General features: G+C 41.8%; 1 protein-coding gene across 1 annotated transcript in view; it reads right to left on the bottom strand.

The window, feature by feature from the left end:
• The window catches only part of FSHR (follicle stimulating hormone receptor), a 168,849-nt gene that overhangs the window by 120,022 nt on the left and 29,632 nt on the right, over positions 1-19,195 (bottom strand). The window lies entirely within an intron of this gene.

The following is a 19,195-nucleotide window of genomic DNA, read 5'->3' as shown; positions in this document are numbered from 1 at the left end:
ATGGCCATTAATTACAGATGGTTATTGTTTTAATTTGATGCTTTCCTGAAAGCTTTTGCAAGCAGCTGTGATACAAAATTGCAGAAGATTAATGGAAAGGACACTGACAGGCACTCTAGAATACAGATTTCTGATAACTTTAAGATCATAACACTGAACTGGGTAAGAATTTCTAAGATTCTAATGGAAAAACAGATTGATTCATAAAACTGCTAATCAAGGAAAGCAAGAATTAATTATATGGGACTGAATGAACTGATGCAGATGATAATTTTTATGACTTTATTTGAATCATTGCTGGTTCTTTAATGTTTTGTTTTCCAATTTAAAGAACCCCTTCTCTCTCTCTCTCTCTCTGCCTTTGCTATCCATAACTTATAGCAATTTGGTAAAGTATACTTTTATAAGCAGCATAAAACATTTATCTCTTTTCTTCAGCTGATCCTGCCAGAATTCAGAAACTCTTATTGAGTATTCTTATTTTTATGGCAATATAGATATGTTAGATATGTTCAGTAAGAATCTGTTCTTGTAACAAGACACAATTGGGCAAGTCCTTAATTTGGCTTCTTAGCCTAAAGGGACATTTAAAAGTTGAATCTGAGATTCCTTATTACCAGACAGTTTTAAAGAACTAAGGTTGATTTCATGGAACCAGTAAAGCTCCTTGGATATTACCAAAACTTTGACTGGAATATCATATTTGAGAATATGCATAGAGTCACTATTCTTGCTGCACTTACGTAAATAATCAGGCCACGTATACTGAGACTAGACTTATTGACAAATAAATTAGTCTCACTGTGCTTGTCTTTGACAAAAATGAGATGACTATAGGAAATAACTATGTTTCAGTAGAAAACTGTAAGTGTACCTGTTATCAGATTCTAGTCCTGTTCATTGTGTTTGAAGTTTTGTTATCCACCTGTACACTTCAAAAACTCACAACAACAGATCATGTATGGACAGCCTTCATGCCTATTTCTGTGTGCGCCACTCAGAGAGCTCACCAGAACACTAGATGACATCATCAGCGACATTTAAATTGCAAATGAGGAAAATCCACCAGATTGAAATTGCCATTCCCATTCTGTCATCTAAAGATGCTTTGAGCTCAAATCTCAAAGTTTTGTCAAATGGCTGCTCTCTAGACTCGGAAACTAAGTTTATAATTTGCTCCTATTAGTAACTTTTATTTTTCTTTCGTTTCCATAGAAATGTCTCTTCTTAAATAGCTCATTGTTCCCACCCATAGAGTCCTAACTTAAATGGAAGCTTTCCTGCAACACCACCTCCTGAAATGAAACATCCTGATGTCTATTCTGCCCTAAATAATCACGGTGTAGTTCAATTATTGCCTTACAATAATAGGATATTCAAAAGCTTATTTCCATAAAGTCCAAAAAGGTTTCTGTGATCTGCTTCCAAAAGAAGACAATGTGTTCAATACCTTAGAACCTGGAGACTCAGTTTATTGAAGAAGACAATGAAAGACTTCGCTGAAACCTTGTTAAAATAGACCTTATCTACTGCAAAATCTCTACAATTACAGCAAGAATCTATAAGTCCTTTAGCCAGAGTTGTATTAAACAATTGCATAACCTTAGACTATTTACTGGCTGAACAAGAAAGAATATCTGTTATTGCTAATACATCATATTGTGTGTATTAAATAACTCATAAAAAATGGAAATCCAATTACACATTATACGAAAAAGTGCAGATTGGCTTTGAAAAATAAAACCTGCATCTGGATATAACCTATTTGATTTTTTTACTTGGTTAAATCTTAGTGCCTGAGAATATCTGCTCTGGGGAATTTTTCAGTCCTTGGATATTTTTCTCCTCATAGTCATCATATTAACCTCCCAAGTGCATTGTATCCTCTCAAGGTTATTAATGCCTTTCAGCAGCCACTTGCACACTAAATGATATCCATCAGGATTGGACAGCTCAAAGAACTCAAGGATCTGATCTCTGATATCTATGGTGACTCTGCAACTGTCAACAACAGCGACTACATGACCATCTGTCCCAGCGACTACGTCAATAGTGGTACTTGAGAATAATCCTATACTATTTGGTCACACCCTGAGTTTGCTGAGAGAATGACCAAAGGGGAGGAATTATTAAAATAAAATAAAATGGAGACAAGGCTTGAAGATCCCTCAAGCACACAAAACCCGCTAAGCCACATAAGTGAAAGAGTCTAGCATATTGCATGAACATAAGCGAAGTTTAATTTAGGTTATTTCTTTTAAATGCCTCTGATAATCATAAACGAAACAAATCAGCTTCCTAAAATGGTATAAGACAATCACTTTTAAACCAATCCCCCGCTGTCTGGAAACCTCCACTGTAACGACCAATCATTGTGAAGGTTAAACAACACCTTCCTTTTCACTTCATAAGCCATGCTGTAATATCATGCCTCTGAGAGGCAGCAGTTTCAGGTCTGAAGTAACCCTGTTGGAGAACAGTTTGTTTCTTGCTTAATAAAATATTCATATCAAGTAAAGCCCTCTGAATTTTCTTTTGACAGTAGAAAAGGTCATTATCTCGCAAACCCTCACATAGAGGAGGATAAGAGTAGATTTAATCTTTGCAAAATGCTGACCCTGGGTCCAATGACCCCTCAGAGAAAGGGGTGGTCCTTGAAGCTGGCGAGTTGCTTTTCTCCAGCACCCCAGCAGGCTGATTAGATTAACAAGCATGCCTTGACTTTCTGGTTAGCCATTGCCATCTCCTTCCAGCACAGACAGAGAATTGCTGTGTATGGGTAGGAACAGGTGGTGTTCTACAGAGGCCACCTAAGCCAGAACTCTTTGTGAAGGAGTTCAAAACAATTCACTACGGAAAGTTGTTCTGAGAGCCATTCTGCTTCCATTCTCTTTCACATCCATCAAAGTTTTTCTTTTGCATAGAAAAAAAGGAAAAGGTTAAGAAAGAGAAAATATTTCTGTTCCGTCTTTTCTTTGCATTCTAGTCAAGCTGTAACCTTGACAGAAGCAAATTGATTTGCAAAGTTAATAAGGGAAAAAGGTTTGCAGAAAGATATTGTTCTGAAGGGCATGTGGCATGGTATGAGAAAAGGACTGGAGGATGCCATGAATGTGAAGAGGACTGGAGTTGCTTCAGTTGGGTCTTTCTTTTTGTTCCTGTCTACCTCTGAGTGTCATCCTCAAAGGAACAGGGTAGAGAGAGAAGGGAGCAGTCACCCTACCCCACCCAGGCAGTCTAGCTGGTCCAGCTCTGCTTGAGGTGCCTGAAGCTCCTCTGGGCGTGGAGCAAGTGGTGGTGGGAAGATGAAACACATCTGTAGTAGAGAGGAGACCAGCCTTCAAAAAACTGCTTGGAGTATGTGGAGGGTGAAAAGGGCAGGCAGTGGAGACTCTCGGATTAAAGTTCAGTAAATCCAGGTAACAAATAGAAATATCTGTTTTGAGTAGAACAGATATGAAGTAGATAGATATGAAGACTTTGGGGAAAGGGGCTCAAACCATCAATCCTGGACAGATTAAAGGCAGCAAATGAGGGTTTGGGGTCAGTCATGCTTTGTGCTTCTCAAAGAAACAACACAAAGTGTAAAGATTCAATGTATTTTCAGCAATGTAATTTGGTTTATCTGAATACCAAGAATGGCCTTGAAAAGCAGAAAAAGGCAGCCTGTATTGAAAGAGGATCAGTTTCCCTCTGTTTGCCTTGGTGTGCCGGGAGAGTGTTATTGGTATTTGCATGCCTCGATCCTGTTGTCTTGGTAAACTTCCCTCCTTAGCTTTCTTCACCACTTGCTGCCACCTCAGTTACTCCCGAGACTGGATGCCCTATCTCCTAAGTTCAGTGAAAGGATGATGGTCCCAAGAAAGTTCACGTTAGGTCACTTGGTACATTAGAAGGCCAGACATCTCCCCTTTTGTGCTTAAAAAACAGACGTTGGCAATTAAACTTCCAAAGTCAAGAGACTGAGAAAAAATAAATGGAAAAGGTTTCAATGAGAAAAACAATCGAAGTTTCTGTTTTCTCAGAAAGATGAGGCTCTGAAAGCTGACTCTCATCATCTGCCTGGGGGTTCCCACTCCCCAAATGTCCCATCTCAGTCGCAATACTGATACACTCAGTCTTTCAGGACAAAGCGCCTCTGTCCTTGTGAGCTGTGCTCCCCTGCCAGCCAGCTGGGAGCTGCTGGACTCAAGGCCACCAGGCAGAAAAACAGAGCTCTGTCAGGAGGTGCATCTGGATGTACCGACTCCAATTCACAGTGTGGCACTGAAATGGAAATTGAAGAACACTGACTCAGAAGAGTTTCATAGGAAGCTGAGGGGACCCCCCCACCCCCCCCATTAGCAAGCTAGACCTTACCCCAAAAGTGAACTGTGTGGCCTTGAGCAAATCACTTAACCCCTCCAGATCTCAGTTTTCTCCTCTGCAAAATGGGCATATGACCACCTGCTCTGCCTTCTGACCAGGTCATTAGGAAGGCCAAATGAGGCAAGATTTTACTATTGAATACCATACAGGTGTTTTTAGAGACACCTTCCTACTGTGGTTTCAGGAGTGTGAAGAGAAGGCTCTCTATTGCTCACTTCTCCTTTCTGAGCCCCAAGCCTGAAATACCTTGAAAAGGAATCGAGTCTTCATGTTTAACAATGAGATGCCACCTGAAGTGCAAACACTCCAGGGAATAGATGTGCAATGACACATTTACACCTAGGGATGAGTGACTGCATCAGAGGTGTCTGGAGAGCCCGCTTTGATGGGGGGTGAGAAGAGAGAGCTCACTCCTGCAGTTGGCTCACAGATGTGCATGTGGGTGCATAGGGAAGAATGAAGATGAGGAAGACAAGAGTCTCAGGATAAACTTTACCAATTTTACAATTTGCATGGGGGTTGAGCTTGCCATTCAGTGCTTTTCTTCAGAGAGATACAGATTGAACTTATTGAGGAAGAAGAAAGACATTTTATCCCATCCCGCTCTTTGGGAGGTTTTATGCCATGTAAAGAAACATTAAACTCCACCGCAAACTCCAGGCCCATTAGCATGGAGCAATATCTTCGATACTAAATTTATATCCGTGGCTGATACCCACATTTGACTCATTAGAACTCACCTAGACAAATAACCTCAGTGTAGTTAAATCTCTGAGACATTTCTTGCCTGGTGATCTTAACTCTCCTCTAATCCAGAGCTTCCTAACTCATGTGCCCCTTCACACTAGTGAGCTACGAGGAGGCTACATGGGTACAAACCCTTTTAGCCCTCGGGGCAGCTGTGTTGGGCCCAGGGAAGCCTCTCACCTTAACTAGTCCTGTCACTGACTGCATGAGCCATTCCTTTATCATCCTAGTCTGCATGTGCCATGATATGAAAAAAGTTGGAAAGCTTTACTCTAGTCCATTTTCTACAAAGCTAAAGAGCACTTTCTAAATGCAAAATTCAAACTCCTGTGCATGACAGTTATGGATGAGTCCTATATGATCTGGCTCCCACTTTACCTTCTAGGCTTGCCTTCTGGTCACCTCAAGCAGCTTGCCGTTTCCTGAATGCATCAGGCTACCCTTATCTCTCCTTTTTGCACATGCTGTTCCCTCTGCTTGACATTACCTTCCTTCCTAGTTCTCATGGGGGTTTCCTCCCTTCCTTTAAAATTTGTCCCCAATATCACTCCCTCTGGGTAGATGTCTCCAGGCTCTCACCTTCTTCAGCTCTGCTAAGCCCTCCTTCTAGAGCACTCACAGCTGCCTTGCACACACCCTTCTTACAGTGCATATCTTACTGCTGTGATCCTTTGCTGACCTGGCTGTTTTACTCCATTATATTTACCCCAGGAGGGCAGGCACTGTACTCATTCATCTTGTTTCTTGAGTACAATAAGTACTTTAATAAGTATTTATTGGAGAATAATTGATCTGTGATGGTACAAGAGAAACTATTTGGTTTTTAAATGAAAATTGATTGACAATGGTTGATCACAAAATTCTTATTAATAATCACTATCTTTTATTGGAAATCTACTGTGTGGCAAGAACGATGTGGGGGGCTTTATGTGCCTACTTTGTAGTCCTCTTGATAACCTTACAAAGTAAGAATGACTATCCCCAATTTTACAGATGAGGAAAATGAGGCTAAGAGAGGCTAGGTGACTTTCCCAAGTTCACACAATTATTTAGCAGCAGAGATGAGTTTCAGGCAAGGTTCCTCTGACTCCAAAGGTGGAGCTCTTTCTTCTCTCCCACTGTGGCTTTGAAATGCATATTGAGATACATTTTGAGTACACCTTCCTTACCTCCTTACCTGCTGACACATCAATATGTGTCAATGCCCCAGTGCATTTGCCTTCCACACCTCACAAGCCTTTTACCTCCCTCACCCCTTCCTCTGCTCTATTCTGGACAATGAAGCCTGGCTTAGAACTTTGGCATCTTTGGATGAGGTTATAAAGTAGGTAGAGGTCTGAGGAGCGCTCGTATGGGGCACTGAAGAGTCATTCATGCATTCACTCTGTAAACATTTATAACCTAAAATGTGCCAAGAGGGCAACAAAGGCACAGTTAGGACAGTTAGGAGAAGGGGGAGAAGCAGGGTAAATCTAGCTGTGGATGTGTAGACCAGACATACTGAGATCTGGTCAAGTAAAGAGAAAAGTATCTGCCATGGAAAACTTCCTGTACAGCTCAAAATCACTTCTTCTAAGAAGCCCCCTTGAATCCCTCAGAAATTAATTACTTTCTCCTTCACACCACCACGATGGAGATACGGGAAGCCACCATGCCACATTAGGAAAGTAAAAATAAAATTTCAAATTAGGAAAAGGATAAGATATCCTTCAGTTAAAGAGATTAAATTTTTTCCACTTCTCCCAGGAAATCAAGACAAATCTTTTAGGTGGGACCAGATTTAAGGAGTAAGAAAAAGAAGCTGTCTAGGATGAGAGCAGAGGCTGTAGAGATCGCAGATCACGTGGGAGCACCTGAGAGGCAAATCAGGACAGTTGCAAGAAGAGGCCAAGAAGAGTGAATTTGAGAGCAGGGTTTGTGTGTTGATGCTTTGCAAACTGCGTCATTCAAGAATTCTCATGTTTACATGTGGTCTACACCCTTTATATTTAATACAGCATTATCTAGTCACAACAACCAACATTAACTTAGTGCTTACCCTTGCCAAGAACAGTTTTAAGTGCCATAGTTGATAATTCATTTAGTCCTTTCAATAGCTCATGAGGTAGGAACAGCCTCCATCCTCATTTTACAAGTGAGAAAACTGAGGCAGAGAGCAGATAAATTCTGGGAACCGGTAGACTCAGGATTTGAACACAGGGAGTCTGGTCCTAATGCCGGCTCTTAACCACTTAATAGACTGCCTCTGCTCGTTAAATTTGTCAAGATCACTTTCTGTAATGACTACTTATCTTGTAAATCATGTATTTCTAGGTCGGTATATAACATTCATCAATATTCCATAAAAGTAAATTAGCTGACACAATTCAAGGAAAATGAAATGAATGGAGGTTCAACATCTAGTTAGTTGATTGACTGCATATTTGTCACCTTCAGCAGGTTTTAAGCTTCTTGAGGATCAAAGATTCTATTTTCTCTGTCTAGCTTATAACAGGTGGTATAGATCCTTGCATAAAGCAGGTGATCATAAATGCTGATCAGTCAATTTCCCCCTCCCCCAATTCAACAGTTTTGTACGGTTTCTAACCATACCAGCGTTTGCCAGAGTCAGCAGGCTGCTCCTTGGTTATCCTCCCATGGTGTGGAATTGTTGCCAGGAAATGGCTGCCTAGCCAAGGACGACATTTCCAGCCCCCTTGCATCCCAGTGGGGCTGTTCAAAATTCTGACAATGGAATTGAGTGAAAGAGCCTCCCAGCCAAGGACTTTGCTGGAAGAAAATATAAATTTTGGTCATGTTAAGCCGCTGTCATTTGGGGAGTCTTGTTACAGCAGTTACCCTATCCTTATGAATACACAGTGATTTCTTTAAATAAAATAAGTGGTCTTGAGGCTTGTTTCACATACCGCCTTTGGCCATGTAGCTTGACTAGAGAAGAACCTGCCTGGGGACTTATCTCTGTATTGATTGGTTAGTTGTCCCAATTTGGCCTCCTCTGATCATCAGGACACATGAGAGGCCATGTTCTGAGTGCTGGAGGGAATGGCAGCCCCAGAATGCTTCTCTGACAGACAACGAGCTATTTTATAACCAACCATCATCTCATTCCTTCCCAGTGCCTGTCTGCCTCCTGTTGTTTTTCTACTGACCCTGTGAGGAAAGCGGGTGAGGGAAATTTTTGTTTTAATCCACTGTCCATTCTTCTGCCCAGTGTTTTCACCTTTAAAATGCCTTTGGTCTTTGAATTGAGGCCGATCATACTTTTTGCTGAAAGAATAATCATCTCCCTGCAGCTCAGCTGGTCACTTCATTTCTCTGGCCGGCCAGGGAAAGTCTTCTTATTAGACAATTTCTCTTCTCTCTGAGGGGAAAAAGCAGTGATTTGCTCCTCTGTTCAGGTCTCAAAAGAAGGTGAAAAATAGACTTTTTCTGGTGGCTTTTGTGTCTGACCACTTCACACAGTGGAGGAGGAAGCAGTCACTGCCCCAGATGGCAGGTGTATTGATTGTGATCATATATGAGGAAGCCTCTCCTGACACAGCTCTGCAGCTGGTGCGCTCCACAGCTCCTCAGCAAGTGTCCATTATGAGCTTTCATGGAAGGCTCCAGGAACCATAACAGGAGAGTTGGCAGGGAAAATCTCCATATTCTTTGTACACTCTTGCTGAGCTCTGTGACTGCAGTGTGTCTTTTTTTGTTTTTTCCTTAGTAATTATTTCTTGCACTGGAATAGTACATTGTCTTTACAAAGTGATTCCACATGGATCATCCCATGGGATTCTCACACATCTTGGTGAAGCAAGTGGGGCAGGCAATATGACCCCCAATTTCTAGAAGAGGAAACTGAGGAAAGGATAAAGTCATTTGCTCAAGATAACACAGCTTCTAAGTGATAGGTTAGCAACTAGAATCTCTCACACATTCTTTTCGCTTCATGGTGTCACTTCTTATAGAAAATGAGATTAATGCTTTGGTTATGCACGTGAACTTCCTTGAATGGGAGGCCTCAAGTTCAGCAAAGAGAAAAATCTCATTCTAGCCGTTATATTTCCATTCACAAAACTGCAAATAGGTATGCCTGAGGTGCTTCAGGATAAGGCATATGTAAGGTAATGTGAAGGTAAAATTGGGATAATGTATATGTATTGTAAAGAGAAGGTAATATTGGATAAGAGAAATACCACTTTTCTCTAATAAAATACACATTTATAGATGAGATCATTATTTCTGGGATTAAAAAATAATACAGTAGAGAAGGTTTTGGGGGAAGGTGGTGGACATAAATGAAACAAGATTGGCCATTTATTGATAATTGTTGAAACTGAGTCTTAGGCACATTGGGGTTATTACTATTCTGCACATTTTGAATATTTACATATTTTCATAACAAAATGCTAAAGACATAAGGATGCATTGATCGGTGAAGAAGATTCTGCCTTTGGAGACTTCAAGCAGAAATAGCAGACCAGAGCCAGCCCAGATGGCCTGGTGGTTAAAATTCAGTTTTCACCACTTTGGCAGCCTGGGTTTGTTTCCCGGTAGCAGAACCACACTACCTGCCTGTCAGTTGCCATGCTGTGGCCATGGCTCACATAGAAGAACTAGAAGGCCTTACAGCTAGGATATACCAGCATGCTCTGGGGCTTTGGGGAGGGAAAAAAAAGAAATAGCAGTCCACTTAATGAGCATGTTAAAGAGAGCACCAGATGAGAGGACCCTGCAACCACTAGAACCAAATGCCATAGTATTTTTATTTTTGGGAGAGAATATTCTAAATACTTAAACTAAGTTAAGGGCATGGTAAGTCCTTCTTGCCCCTATAAACTTTTGTTATTGAGAACAATGTTTTAGTTAGGTTTTAAGTTGTGCCAAGGTATTTTGATGAGCTGGTCATACTGTGTATTTGAAAGGTGCATTAGTGTGCAATGGGCCGTTAGGGATCCAGCCCTGAGAACTTTTATTCCTAAGACAAATCCCAAATGCCCTGTTGGGAGAAAGCAATTGGAGGGAAAAAGAAAAGCCCCCAGGAATGCGAAAAGGGCAAGAAAAGGGGCCAGGTGGTAGCCCATGCTTGAGCAGTGAGAAGGAAGGGAGGCAGGAGGGCAGTGGCCTAGAAGTGGTGACCTAAGAGGTGAAGACAGATACACTGGGGGAAGGGTGCCCTTCACCACCAGCCTTAACTACCGGTGACCTTGAGGGGATGCCAATGCCTCCAGACGTGTAAGGCTGGTAGCTCCCAGACCCAGTTCTGCCTGACAGGGCTTAGCCATTTTAACACATTGCTTATCCCGCTGGCAAAACACGGGTTGGAAATCTCTGTGCAGATGGCCTTATGTGGCTCCATGCAAGGCTGGTAGGCACCCGGGGTGAGAGGCTGAGCCCTGAGAGCTACATTCTGAGCTCCTGTGAGTTCTTGTCTTCTTGGTGCTGGAATTTAAAAGGAGAATTATTTATGAAAACAGTTCATCCAGCAGCATCCCCACCTTATGTTCTGGGAAGCTGTGGATTTAGAGAAGAGAGCTGATGTTAGCTCAGCAGGTTGGGAGGTGAGATTTAAATCGAAAACCATTCAAGCCTTTTTTTTGTTTTCCTTTTGCTCAATGTATTTTTTTCCCTTTAACTCAAGGATGACTAAATAGGGCCTGTGAGAACGTGAGTTTTTTTGATTGTCTCCCCCATGCTCCAAAAACTAGTTTTAATGTAATTGGATAGTTCCATTAGACACATGGCAGCTGGTTTCCTATTTTGATTGTGATGTTTTGTGGAAGGTGGTTTCTGAACTAAAACTGCAGAAAAGGCCCTGAGGACACACTGAGGGAGGCCTTGGAGCCCAGGTACAGAGGCCCTGATGCAGATGCCAGACCTGTTGGCAGCAAACTGCCTTTCCATGGACTACACACAAAGTACCTTAAATGGTTCACACTCATTATCTCCTGTAATTCTCAAGTGACCCATGAGTAGTCTCAAGTGAGCTTTATCACTCCCATTTAGAAGACGAAATAATTAAGGCTTTGAGAGGTGGCAGAGTTAGTGAAGAGCTTGTCTCTCCAGATCCCAGGTCACAGCAGCAAAGCACACTGTATTCCAGGCAGCAGGATGGTTATGCTCCTGTGCCTCTCTTGCTGCAGACTTGCTCTCCAGCAAATCCATCTTTTTACTTCCCTGCATAGTTACCAGAGGGTGACACAGAGACCACTGTGCAAATGAATAACTCTGGAAGCCCAACACCACCACATTGCCAGGACAACCACCTGCACTTTTGGCAGCTTTGCTGAGCCTCACATCACAGGGCTAAGTATTATCTAAATGCTAAACATAGTGGTCGGGGAGCAATCAATTTTGCATCCTGGGGAGCCTCTGTGGACTCATCCATTCATTCTAGACCAAGACAATATTCTCTTAATGCATCACTTTAACATAATATGTCAGAACCCGCCTGCTCTATTTTCTTTTGTTTATAAACCACAGCCTTGCTTTTGGGGAAGCACTTCAGAGAAAAAAAAGAATCAAAAAGAAGGTTTGCACATTAACTTGGAGTCCCATGTTCAAACTTGGGCTCTAATACTTAACAGCTGTGTGACCTTGGGTAAGTGAGTTACTGTTTCTGAGTCTCAGTTGCCGTAACTATAAAAAATAAAAACAGTAAGAAGCCTTGCAAGATTACTGCGGTGCTCAAAAGGGACAACACATGTGAAAATATCTTGGAAAATGTAATAAAGATAATAGCACCAATCACAACACTTTTGTATTATTGAAGAAGTAAGAAGTTAGGATGGTTTCTTTCTCACTCTACCTTGGGGAGACTGAGGCACCCTGGATTCAAGTAAAAGCAGAAATTGTTGGAGAGAGAGAGCCTTAAAAACATACTAGGCTCAGAGCTGAATATTATTACATAATCAAACAATCCCTTGTGGTAAAATGCTTCTGACATGAGGAAATAAGGATCCTGTGAAAGGTAAGAAGATAAACAGAAAAAGTATCATGATCTAAAGCAAGAATATAAAGGATCAGAATTTGGTTTAAGTCATTTACTTGAAAAGTTTGTTTGGCTTCCTTTCTGCACTTCGAGAATGACCCAATGTCAGCCCAGTTCTAGGGGGCAGGGTGTATAAGCAAAGCAACTGGCTCCCTCAAACCACAAAGTGGTGAGAACACCTGGCTTACAGGAAGAAGGGTAGCTAGCAGACTTGGCCACAGCATGGCCCTTCACAGGGTCCAACCAGAACATCTGGAGGGATGAGGGAAGAGAGAAGGTTGCAGCTGGATGCACCTCCTTAATACCTCTAGAAATGTTTTGAACACCAACCCTGACCCCAGCACTTTATACATGTGACACATGACAATCCCCTGTGATATTTATTTTCACCTCATACTGAGGTCAAAGAATAAATTATTCATTAATTCAACACCTTCTTATTGAGCACCTTATATGTGCCAGACAGTGTTCTAGTTTTGTGAAAAGATGGAAGAATAGGGTCGGCAATGGTCCCTATTTGTGTGGACTGTGCAATCTAGTTGAGTGATGATTGTAATTTGGGTTAAGGACTAGGATGAAAACAAACATGGGGCTGTTGCTGAGAAGATGAGAGAATGGCAAGGAAAATCTTCTCTTGGTGGGTCAGTTTAGGGAATTGTTAGTAATGCTGCATTTGAAACTTGGGGGCCACATGCATTCCAGTAGGACATGCCACTGGAGACAGAGTCCCCTTAAATCAGGCAGTATTATATCATGAAAAGGGTAAAGACACCATGCTGTCATGATCTACTGCCCTTCGTGCATCATTGCTAAGAATCACCTTTTAGCACCAAGGTTTCTTCACTTGACTGATTTATGAAAGGTCTGCTTTATGCCAGTCATAGTGCCAAGTTCTAGGGCTAAAACAATGAATATGGTACACTTGCTGCTCTCAAGAACCCAGTCCAGGGGTAAGAGAGAAAACTGATTTGGTGTATTATGTGCAATGACACAGGTGCAGGGGTGGCTATAGGACCCCAGAAAAAAGGGCAGCTCATGGAGCCTGTGGGGCTGTGAAGACTTCTAAGAGGAGGTAAATCTGTGCCAAATCCTGTAGGTGTGTTTCTATTAAAATAAAACACGTAATCAGGGCAGGAGAGGGAGGAACAAGACTATTTTTGGTAGGGGGAACATCTTGTACCAAGATCTGCAAATTAGAGGAAATTGACATTTTCTAGGAATTGTAACAAAATTGTCATGGGTGGAGTAGAAGAGGGAGGAGTTTGCAAGAACTGAGTCTGTATGTGAGCAAAAGTCAAGTCAGGAAGGCTCTTGTTAAGCCATTTTGGGGAATGTAGGGAATACAGGGAGGCCTGAGAGGTTTTAAGCAAGAGAGTGAAATGATCAGACTTGAGCTTAGGAAGTTCCCCTGCTGCTCTGTGGAGATGGGTGGGAGGGACGAGACTGAGGCAGGACAGGATGATGAGTTCGAAGGCTCTGACAAACAGGTTACCCAGAAGTAGCATGGTGAGGTTAAGGGCATGGCTTTCGGGTTAGGAGGATCAGGGTCTCAGTCTTTGCTGTGCTACTTACACCCTATATGTCCTCTGAACTTTAGTTTTCCTCTCTGTAAAGAAGGATAAAAATAGTGCTTCCTAATAAGGATGTTGTGAAGATTAAATGAAACAATGTAAATGCACATTAAGTTCTTAGCACAATACCTAACACATAGTTAAGTACTTGATAAGTGATAGTTGAAAGAGCAAACTAGCATTTTTCCATAACCTGTCACCAATGCTTTTTATGCACCCACATTTTGCTACCATACTTCTTAGAGTAATATTTTTAGTTAAGATTCCGGCCTCCTTCCCCAAGATCTGCTTTGTTGGCTTGAATTAGAAGCCAAAAAGCAAACAAGGGAACAGTCACCCTGCCCTCTTTTATTTCTGTCTAAGACTTTGATAAGGATGGAAGCATTTTAGTCCAGCTAGTTCTAAGAGTCAGAAAAACACGAGAAAGGGGAGCGTGGGAGAGAGGAAGGGTTCTTTCCCTTCTTCATCTGCCACTAACTTCATGAGCACGCAAGGTTAGCTGGGATTGTTATCATCAGCTTGGTTGAATGTGGAGGCTGCCAGACCAAAATCAGGTCAAGAAAAAAAGTTCACAGGAAAGGTCTACTCCTGTTTTAGATTTTAAAATCACTGAGGACAGCTATGGAACCTGTAGCTTCCATGTTTAATACTCACCCTTCCAGGCTTCCAGTGTGCTCTTTCCAAATCAAGGCAACCCCCTCACTCCCCATCAAACACACACACTTTTGCATCTCTAGTGTGTCATTGGTGTCACTGCAGGAACTTCTTTACTGCATGGGACATGCCAGCTAACACCTTTAATCTGATGTGGCTTGCTCTGGCTCTACTGAGGATGTGCGTAATAATAGTTCATTGATGACAAAGTGGAAGCAGAAAAAAATAGTTTATATGCAGATAATCATTTTACCTTTCCCTTCTCTGGAATTCATTCTGACTCATACAAACTAGCAGCTGCATGTTTACCTATGTAGGGTTTTATTCCAGATAACTGAGGTGTCCTTATTGGAAGCATTGTGCAATGCAGCTGAAGAGGAAGAAGAGTGTTTAATGATATTAAGAATGTGATAAACGTGTAACAATGAGTTAGATTAAGTATAAAAACCAAGGAGAAATTATTTTAGCCTTTTCATTCCTGGCTGTCTTTCTGTTTTTCAAATTTTTTCCATAGGGCCCCTATCTCCACCTTCACTGTTCATTTCGCTTGACCATTCTTGGGAGTGAATTATTTCATCCCAACTTTTCACCTGATCTCATGTTGTCATTTTTATTTACTCCCATGGGCTCTATTTTGCATCAGAGTGATGCTCACCCATTATAGCAAAGGGGTAGTGAACCCCCTGCAAAGGAGAGCTATGGGATTATTTTGGGGAACTATGAAGTGGCACTGTAGTTTAATCACTTAGCAAATATTGCTGAGCACTGGGCTAGGAACTAGGGTGACAAACAGATGTATGAGATCCAGATGACTTTAACACTTAGAGATTTAGAAGTGTCTGGGCACAGCTGATGAGTAGGTGTGGCCAATAACTCTGAGGCATCTCTTTGAAAATGTTGATTTTATGGATAGTTGGGTGAGGAGAGGATGCCCCTAGGACTATGATTTTGGTGGAGTGCCTAGAGGCAAAGTGGGCACAGGGAAAACCCAGGAAAATGTCTAACCCCTCCCAAGCCTGTGGACTGTGTCTGAGTGCCCTGGAGGGAGGGTCCCCTGGAAGAAATTGAGGGAGTTCCTTCCATGGAAAGGATAAGCAGAGAGGAAGTGGAGGAGTTGGGGGAGATGAAGGTGAGCTGGGAGTGTGTCGGGGACACAGCCAATGCAGGAGGCTCTGGTGAATGGGTGGCTGAATGGGACCAAATGGGAGAAGAGATCGCACTCCTCAACCCAGCAAATGAGCTGGTCCCCACGGGAGTGCAGCACTAGTTGCTTGTGAGAGAGGTGGCTCCTCACACCTATGGCTCTCATCATGGCATCATTGGAGATGCATCACATGAAGTGGCTTCATGGGCATGACTGGAGAGGCATCACATGAAGTGGCTTCATGGGCAGTGGACATCTGTGAGAAGGCTCAGAGTAGGATAAGACTGCTTCTGGACATATGATCCACCCACAGGAACTGCCAATGTAACTCAGGTACTCTTTAAGGGGGAAGTAAAAGGTATAATTATTGGGGAGTGAGGAAGTGGGGCATGTAGACAGAGACCTTATGGCTGAGTAGTATTCCATTGTGTGTGTGTGTGTGTGTGTGTATATATATATATATATATATCATACCTTCTTATCTACTCATCCATTGATAGACACTTGGGTTGCTTCCAAGTCTTGGCTATTGTGAATAATGCTGCAATGAACATAGGGGTGCATATATCTTTTTGAATTGGCGATTTCATGTTCTTTGGATAAATACCCAATAGTGGAATAGCTGGATCACATGGTATTCTATTTTTAATTTTTTGAGAAATCTCCATACTGTTTTCCACAGTGGCTGCACCAGTTTGCATTCCCACCAGCAGGGTATGAGGCTTTCCTTTTGTCCACATCTGGTTACAAGAGGGGAAAGGAGTAGGGAGAGGGTGAAAGGGGTAAGGGGGCACATGTGTATGGTGACAGATTGGTGGTGAACACGATGCAGTCTACACAGAAGCTGAAATATAATAATGTACACTTGAAGTTTATGCAATGTTATAAGCCAATACGACCTCAATAAAATAATTGTAAACAAAAAAAGAAGCCAGAGACTTATAATTTACTATTACTATGATGTGATTTGTTTCTACTATGCTGGTGTAGTTTGAGGAAATCTAGGTTACATATGTTGGAAAGTGTTCCATAAACAAACAATACATAGTTTGGCCAAACATTTAGACAAGAAGCAGTCTCTCTTTTTGTTTTTTTTGTCATTCTAATTACCTTCTTTTCTCTAGAAAGTTCCATGCTGGAAACCTAAAATATTTCTTTAACTTTCCTTTTAAACCCATCAATTCAATTTACCTCACATCTGCACAATCCCATCCCTTTGTTGCAGTGGCGGATTTTAAATCACAGTTTTGTTTTTTGTTTGACCAAATCATCTGTTAGCACTGAATTATCTTACAGGATTCTTGTGCAAATATTATACAACATTTATATAGATTGTCACTGAAATCCCGGGTAACATACATCACCCTTGGACACTCTCCCTTTGTAGCTGTCGTGATTGTAAGAGGCTATTTTCAACATAAAACAAGTAAACAGAAACACAAAAATGAACAAACTGCTCAGACTGAGGGTTTGTGTTCCATTTCACTCTCAGAGCTGTGTGAGCTGGCGTGTTGCACAGCTCTCTGAGGCTCAGTTTTCCCATCTGCAAACTGGGGCTAATAATAGCCTCTACATCATAGCGTCACTGTGAGGATTAAATGAGGGAGCGTCATCACAGCACACAGCAGTGACAGGCACATAGGCTCAAGGACGGCAGTTCCTCAGAGAAGAAGGAAATGGTTGCGCCTCTGTGCTTTCAGTGCAGAATTTCATCTTCTAGTCAGGATAATAGTGGAATTCATTGTGAATCAAAATTCGAGAAAAATGTATTGTGGCCCCCTGAGGATGGTACTGACGAATTCTGGTTTCTGTCCCAGGACAGAGTGGCCTTCTGTAGTTAACTGACACGTTAACACAAGTCAGAGAAGAATCTGGCACTTTGAATTGTATTGATGCTGTGATGTAACATTGTGTCCTTGAAAGAGCTAGAATTTCTTGGGTTAAGTAGCACTCGATAGCATTCTAGCAATCTCTAGAATCAAGAAGTACTGTGGTATAGTTGAAATAGGATGGGCTTGGAGCCAGACACACTTTCTGAGGTCAAATCCTGGCTCAGTGACACACAGGTTACACCATGGGCAAATTATACAGGCTTCCTGAGCCTCGCTCTCTTCTGTACCAAGAGGCTCTATAATATCAGCTGCCTTACAGGGTTAGTTTAAAAGGGCTTATCACAGTTACTGACTTTTAGATGATGCTGGATAAAGCTTGGTTTCCTTTCTACTTTGCTTCTACATTTTAAGTTCTAAACTAACATTATACTCAGTATAAGTTAACATGCTATTAGAATATGAAATCAAAATGCATTGAAATGTACCAGGAGAACACTGGTGAATTTGGATTTTTCTACTTGGCTTAATAAATTAGCAGGAATTAGAAGTCCTTTTGAGACTTCCAGACAGTGAGTGATAATTAACCAAATCATCCTACTTTGCATGGTCATCCTTTGAAAGAAGAATTGCTAAAGGGTTTGACAGGCTGCTTTGGTGAAGTTCCTGTGTGTCAGCGTATAGGTGCTGCTGTTTATTGAGCAGCATCTACGTGCCATACGCCGTGCTGAGTGATTTACAGAACCTACCTTAGGTCTTCATAGCAACCTTGGGTTTAGATTCTGTTTGCATCATCTGTAAAGTGTATATCTTTGGGCAAATCGTTTCACCTCTCTGTCCTTCAGTTTTCTCATCAGTACAGAATAATAGCCTCTGCCTTACTATTATGGTCTGAATGGTTGTCTCTCCAAAATTCATCTGTTGAAATCCTAATGCCCAAGGTTACAGTATTTGGAGGTGGGGCCTTTGGGAGATGATTAGGTCATGAGGGTGGAGGCCTTGTGAATGGGGTTAATGTCCTACTAAGAGAGGCCCAGAGAGATCCCTCTGTACTTCCACCACGTGAAGACACGTGAGAAGTGCCGTCTGTGAACCAGAAAGCAGGCTTTCATCAGACATCAAATGTGCCAGCACCTTGATCTTGGACTCTCCAGCTTCTAGAACTGTGAGAAATAAATTTCTCGTGTCTATAAGTCTATGATAGTCTGTTGTAGCAGCCCAAGTGGACTAAGACACACGTTGTAAGAACCAAATGAGATAATGCCTGCCAAAGTACTTTGTAAACTGTAAAGTACTCTGTAAATGTTAGCTGTTGTCATAAATTAAAAGAACTGTCAGGGACAGAAGTCTGGCCTGTTTTGATGTCTCTAAAAACCTATAGTTGAGAGCAGCGCAGGAAGGGGACTCATCATTTCTTGGGTATCTACCATATTCCGGATATTGTGAGGGCTTCTGCATACCTGGCTGAGATTCTGGTGTCAGTGGTAGACTCCTTGATAACTTTAGCTTCCTTTGTCCTCACGTTATCATTCTGAATCCCTCAGCACATAAGAAAAAAGAAGCTCAGGGGCAGAGCTATGCATGAAACCTAAACTCCAGCATTGAAGTCCATCGTAGGCAGACTGGGGACACCACATCAAAACCCCCAAGTCTTTCATTTTTAATAACAACAATCTTTTTTTCTTAAGAAAAATATCCATAAGGTGCATTTCTTCTCTGCCTCATTCTTTTGTGGTCTTTGTCTTCAGGACAAAAATGAACAATCTTCCTCTTCAACATGATGCATTTCTGCTTATTTATTTATTTACTTGAGAAAATTGTCATCCAAAGCACTTCAGTCAAATCTCCTTTTGTATTTCCCGAGCCTGATGTCTGCTCAGTCAGGCGACACGCATGCCACTGCAAA

The sequence above is a fragment of the Equus quagga genome, chromosome 5 (assembly GCF_021613505.1).
Source record: "Equus quagga isolate Etosha38 chromosome 5, UCLA_HA_Equagga_1.0, whole genome shotgun sequence".
Lineage (NCBI taxonomy): Eukaryota > Metazoa > Chordata > Mammalia > Perissodactyla > Equidae > Equus > Equus quagga.
The sequence above is the reverse complement of the archived record's forward strand: the minus strand, read 5'-3'. Positions and strand labels throughout refer to the sequence as shown.